Source organism: Marmota monax, unplaced genomic scaffold (assembly GCF_021218885.2).
Source record: "Marmota monax isolate L192 unplaced genomic scaffold, Marmota_monax_Labrador192_F-V1.1 WCK01_AAM20220418_F8-fsc00548, whole genome shotgun sequence".
Classification (NCBI taxonomy): Eukaryota; Metazoa; Chordata; class Mammalia; order Rodentia; family Sciuridae; genus Marmota; species Marmota monax.
In genome coordinates this window covers 97,060-104,134 of record NW_026692888.1, presented here as the reverse complement: position 1 = coordinate 104,134, position 7,075 = coordinate 97,060, and positions in this window count along the sequence as shown.

Below are 7,075 nucleotides of genomic sequence, written 5' to 3'. Positions count from 1 at the left end.
ATGAGGGTCTATGAACATCAAAGAATCCATGCATGGTTTAACATTAACATTAATTTTTATATTTTGTTGTACATGGTAATATTTCTAGGTAGAGTATTCATACCATTCATTAATTCTTCTGCTTGCTACTTTTTTTGTTTGTTTGTTTTTACCTGTCCACAGAAGTCCAAAAAGATCTGGTTATATTGCTGCCTTGCTACCCAAACTGGTGTATCAACAGTTGCTGTCCAAATTGTTCTTAGCAGATTCAAGGACTTGACATATGTGCACACCTTTTCTTGTCTCTTACCTACATGGACAAAGTAAGATAGATGCTTACTTGCTTACTCTCACCATTTCTGAATGTATCTTGTTGACCTGGTAACAAACAGGACAGAGAATTTAGAATTGCAATGAGTAAAATGACTAGAACTAACAAAGGTACCTAAGGATACACAACACCAATTAAGAGTGTCTGTTTTCAATAGCAGTACTGGAAAGTCTCATACTTTTCCGGGCATTGAACAGAATATTCAGGAGGATCTCATGTCCAAACTGGTAAAAAATTAGTCTGCATTAAACACTTTCTGGTTTACCTAAAAAATGATAAAAGACAGAACACAAAGAACCAAACAGGTCTTGAATGACTTCATTTGTCCCAGTAATAAATGCTGAAAAATGTAAATGACATACAAAAATATTGGTACCTAACTTGGTTAAGTCAGAATGTCTGACATTAAATTAAAAGCCACCAAGAATACAATGAAAACGAGAAAATGCAATTCAGAAAGCAGATAAAAACAATCAGTCTAGCCCAGAACTGACATTAAGTTTAAAATGAAAAATGAGTGACAGCATATTCAGTAATTTACATAAGAGACATGAAAGATACACAAAAAAACAAAAATGAAATTTGCAAGAATGAAACTTATGAGATGTAGAATATGCTGGTGATGGTAGACTCTGTGTTGTACAACAGAGGAGTGTCTTTGAAGGCACCTAAATAAAATATTCCCTTAAATACATAAAGGTATAATATTTATATGTATTTTTGTGGATAACATTCAGTCAGGATATGTTTAATATTAAGCACACAAAGAGGAAGAAGAGCAAATAGAACTATAGAGGTGGCATTTTTACATTTCACTGAAATTGAGTTAGTAGTTTCCAAAGTGGTTTCTAGTAAGATCAGATGTATATGCTAGATCCTTCAAGCAACCATTAAGTAGACTCTAGAAAAAAATGATTAAGAGAATTAACATACTACAAAATATCCATGTGACACATGCAGACTATGTTAGGGAGAACAGAATAAAAACATATAAGACACATGGAAATCAAATGGTTAAATGACAGACAAATTCAACTGTATAAATATTAACATTAAGTGGAAGTGGAATGACCAAGCCAATCACAAGGCCTGATTATTGCTTTAGGCAAACGAATAAGACCAGACTATGCTGGAGGAGTCATACTTCACAGTCACAAGTACATTAAAATCTCATTGATATATTAACAGCAACCATGATAAACCTGGAGTACTTAAACAAATATTAAAAAAAAATAGCCTATAATGGGAGTAGTGATAAACAGGGACATTTTGAAATGATGCATTAGGCAGCTTTCCATCACTGTGACAAAACACCTAAGGTAATCAATATATAAATTGGAAAGTCTACTTTTGGCTCACAGTTTCAGAAATTGCATTCCATGCGTAGCTGGTCCTGCTGCCTTGTAACCCGTGGCCTAATAAGCATCACACTAGGGAACACTTGGTGGAAAAAAATTGAACCCCTCATACTAGCCAGGGAGCAAATAGAGAAAAATAAGAAAAATCAGGGTCCCTAAATTTTCATCAAGGGCATGACCCAAAGAAGGGGACTTTCTCTCACCAGGACTCTACTCTTAAAGGCTCCACCTTCTCCACCTTCTCCCTATGGTACCATGAAGTAGTGATCATGCCTTTAACACACAGGTCTGTGGCGGACACTTATATAAACCATAGCAAATGATAAAATGTAAATTCAACAGACAGAACAATGCAAAATATATGTGCACCTAATAAACAAGGACTAAAATATAGCCATACATCACATAATAATGATTTTGATCAATAATATTCCTATAAAATTATATAACCTAGCAACATTCTGACTCTCTTAGTTTGTATAAGTACACTTTAAGATACCACATAATACTGAAATGACTAAATAATGTATTTCTCAGTATTCCTGTCAGTAAGCAACACAAAATTATACAGAACAACAAACTTGGTGGAAATGCAGAGAAATGCAAAATCCAGAAATACTAGTTGAAGACCTCTTCAATATTCCACACTCAATGATGAATAAAACTACTAAGCAAAGGATAAAAACAAATTTGAACAACACTGTCGGCCATCTAAACCTAGAGGGCTTCTGTAAACACTCCTCTCAGTAACATTTGAATACATATTTTTTAGAGTGCATGTGGAACATTCTTCAGGATGCACCACATGCTACTCTGTAAGAGAAATATTAATCCATTTTAAACCATAGAAATAAATACAACTGAGGTTTTCAAGATGGTGGAATATAGATCACTTTCCTGGCTGCTCTGTGGAGCGAAATCAAGAAAGCAGACAGGCAGCTTCTCAGCAAGGTGGGTGAAAAAAAAAGTGTGGGGACTTTCCTGGAATTTAAAACTGGACATTCAAAGCAGATTGGGGACTCAGGAAGTTGGATACAATAAGATGAGGAAGAAATCCCCAGTGGCACAGCCACTGCAGCTGCTGGGCCAGAAGTACCAGGCAGAGTGGTCTCTTTATCCTCATAGTGGAGGGATAAGGGAATTATAAGAACCCGAATTTTGGGTAGGCCCAGGAAATTTCTGGGTATGGAGTGTTAGAGATCAAGGACATTATCCTGCAAACCTGAAAGAAATGCTGCCCAATATCAATGTGTGGGTAAAGAAGCTGCCATCTCTTCAGGTGGCATGTGGAAGACAAAGAAGGAACAATTTTGCAGTTGCTGCATGGAGACTGGGGGCTGAAGGGGCCAATTCCTGGGAAACCCGAGTTTGGCACAAAATACAGGCAGGTAAACACACACTGCACAACATAGAGTGTGCTTAAGTGACCAGGAGAACAACAAACATGGAAAGAGATTTACACAGAGGACAACAGGTCTTGGAAGCCCACCTGGCTCTACCTCTCCCCCTCCAGTTCCACTGTTTACAGAACTAGCTGGGAAAGATGCATCTGACTGAGAACTTGGAAGGCAGGGGTGGAAAAGATTTTTGGAGACTGAACTGGAGACCAGGAAACACGGGGTCTGAAGGTGATGTAGAGGATTAAGAATTAACTCTCCCACCACAAAAGTGGAACCCAGGGGAGATCCCTGGGGTACAATCTTCCATCATGGACCAGCAAGTACTGGGCACTGGAGGTGCACGGAATTAAAATCTCCAAATCAACTGGCATTCAGTGAAGAGCCTGGAGCCCACTTAAGCCTAAAGTCTGCTTCCAGGAATTCAGCCTATGGGATTACCTTTCTCACTCCAGCAATCCACAGAATGGAGAATCATGCTCCAGATGACCCCATCTAAAACTACTGAGAAGAGAAGCTGAGAATCTTCTGAACTCCAATGGAAAGAATTCTTTAACTTTTCATCAAAATCTTTATTTTTCATTTTTCTCTGTTTAATTATGACTTTAATGGTACAAAGACATTTATACATATTTATAAATGTTTTTTCTCATTTCTAGTGTTTTTGAAGCCAGTTATTTTTCATGATTAGTTTTTTTTCTGAACTAACATACTTTAGGTTTTTAAAATATTCTTTTATTTAAAAATTTTAAAAAATTTTGTTATATATTTTTTCTCCTACCAGTTTTCCTTAATTTGGTCTTTTCTTCTGCTAACAGCCAATCTCTATTGTTTTTCTCTTTCACTCTTCTTTAATTTGTTATTTCCTCTTTCCTCCTCCCTCACAATTATCACATCCAATATCACTTCTTTTCTTTCCCTGTCCACTACTTGAAAATGTAAACATTTTTGCAAACTTGCAAGTTTTTTAAAATATTTTTTATTTATTTATTTTTGTGGTGCTAAGGATCAAACCCAGTGTCTCACCTGGGCTTGGCAAATTCTCTACCACTGAGACCTAGCCCCAGCTCTGAACTTTCTGTTTTTTATTATAGGCATAAACTGGTCATATCATTTCTGTTTATTGTGATAATTAACAATGTAGACATCCTAGTAAAAAATACTTTGTTTAATGATGTAAACTGTTTGCATTGGTTGTTGTTATTTATTTTCTCCCCATAAACAGTGAGGTATTAGAAATCTTCAGTGACACTATAAGTCCATAGGGTAGAAACTCTATCACCTCAGATCCATACCATTAGGTAGACACACACACAACATGAATAATTAAGGGAACAAATCACCCCAAACAAACCAAGATACTCCAATAACCAAATCCATTGACACCACAGTGGAAAAAATGTTAGGAAAGGTGCTTAGAAAGTATATAGTTAATCTGATTTGTAAAGTAAAGGATGTTATAAGGAATGAAATCAGAGAGAAAATACAAGAAATAAAAGATCACTTCAATAAAGAGGAAGAGACTCTGAAAAAAAGTAGAAATCTCAAAATGAAGGAAATTAAAAATTCATTAGAAAGCATCACCAACAGACTAGAGCACTTCAAAGACAGAAACTCATGCAATAAATACAAAATATATAATCTTTTTTTTGAATTTTGAATATATTTCTATTCTTAGGAGCAAACTTTTTAAATTTTTATTTTATTTTTTTTTACTTTTTATTATTGGTTGTTCAAAACATTACATAGTTCTTGACATATCATATTTCATACATTTGATTCAAGTGGGTTATGAAATCTCATTTGACCATAGATAGATGTTGAGAAACCATGAATAGACCTTCCAAGATCTATGGGATAACATGAAAATATTTAAGATTTATCAGGATAGATGAAGGTGCAGAGATAAAAACCAAGGGAATGAACAATTTTTTTTTCAATGAAATAATATTAGAAAATTTCCCAAACATAAAGAACAAAATAGAAAATAAAATACAAGAGGCTTACAGGACCCCAAATGTACAAAATCACAACAAACCCACACCAAGGCACAATATAATGAAAATGCCTATTATGCAGGATAAGGATAGAATTTTAAAGGTTGAGAGAGGGAAAATATCATATTTCATATAGGTGAAACCAATTTGGATTTCAGCTTATTTCTCAATCTAGACCCTTAAAGCTAGGAGGTCCTAGAACAACATGGTTGAAGCTCTGTAAGAAAATGGATGCCAACCAAGAATCCTATGTCCAGCAAAATTAAGCATCAGATTTGAAGATGAAATAAAAACCTTCTATGATTAACAAAAGTTAAAAGAATTCACAACTAGAAAGCCTGCAATACAGAATATACTCAACAAAATATTCCATAAGAAGGAAATGAAAAAAAAAAACCACTGAAAACCAGCAAAGGGAGGAACTACACTAAAGGAAATGTCAATCAAAGGAGAAACTAAGTCAAGTTTCACAAGGATGTATAAACAACAGGGGCTTCTTCCCTCATATCAGATAAAGTGAGCTTCAAGCCAAAGTTAATCAGAAGGGACATACAAGGCCATTTTATACTGCTCAAGGGAATTATATATCAACAAGACATAACAATTATAAATATTTTTGCAAACAATGGAGCATCAGCATCTACATACATCAAACAAACCCTTCTCAATTTCAAGAATTAAATAGACCATAACACAATAATACTGGGGAACTTTAACATGCCTCTGTCACCACTGGACAGCTCCTCCAAACAAATGCTAAATGAAGAAGATATAGAAGTAAAAATAAAATTGATAATTTAGACTTAACAGACATATATAGAATATTTCATCCATCATCAGCGAATACACCTTTTTCTCAGTAGCACATGGATCCTTCTCTAGTACAGACCATGTTATGTAAGCTATCATATATGTTTGCATGCAATTATAATATTAATTCAACATATTTTTAGCATCTGTAGGGTGATTTTGATAGCTCTCTTTCCATTGATATTAATTTTTGCATTCTTGCTTTTTTCTTGATTAGACTTGTTTGATTTTTATCAACTTTTAGCTGTATTATTTCTTCTCTAGTTTATATATTTCTGGTCCTACTCTTAAATTTTCCTCCCTACTATATAATTTGAAAATAATCTGATTATTAAGCTAGTTTCTTTCTGATACAAATACTGTAAGTTATAAATGCTTATCTGAGTGCCGTTTCATCCCAGAAATCTTGATACATTAAGCTTTCATTATCACTTAGTTCAAAGCACTTTTTATTTACTTTTCTCTGCTTTCTTCCTTGACCTCTGAGATATTCATAAGTGTGATGTATGATTTTGAAGAGAGTTGACCTGTAAGGGTGGGGTTCTACAGATCTTAAGGTGATTGGTTTTTAATGTAATAAATCATGCAGGAAACACAGTCTGCATGATTTCATATTTTTTTAAAGAGAGAGAGAATTTATTTTATTTTAGTTTAGTTTAGTTTTTGGTGGACACAATATCTTTATTTTATTTTTATGTGGTGCTGAGGATCGAACCCAGTGCTCCGCACATGCCAGGTGAGTGTGTTACCACTTCAGCCACATCCCCAGCCCAATTTCATATTTTTAATAAAGCTTTGCAAATGCTTTTTATATTGATTGTATAGGTTGCATAGATGTCAAAACTGATCAAATTGCATACTTCAAATATGTACATTTTATTGTACTTCAATTTTACCTTAATACATTTATGGAAAAAAAGAAATAATACAAAAATGTTTTCTGACCACAATAAAATGAAATTAGTAATCAATCAAATAATACAAGAAGTAGGGAAAATCACAAATGTATGGAAACTTTAAAAACACTCCAGAATAGTCAATGGCTTAAGAAAATTAAAATAAAGCTAGGAAACACTCTGAAATTAATGAAAATAAAGAAAAAATACATCATATTTATGAGACACTAATAAAGGAGCACTTAGAGTGAAATTCATAGCAGTAAATTTATATCTGTAAATGCCTGCATTAAAAAGGAAGAGCAAA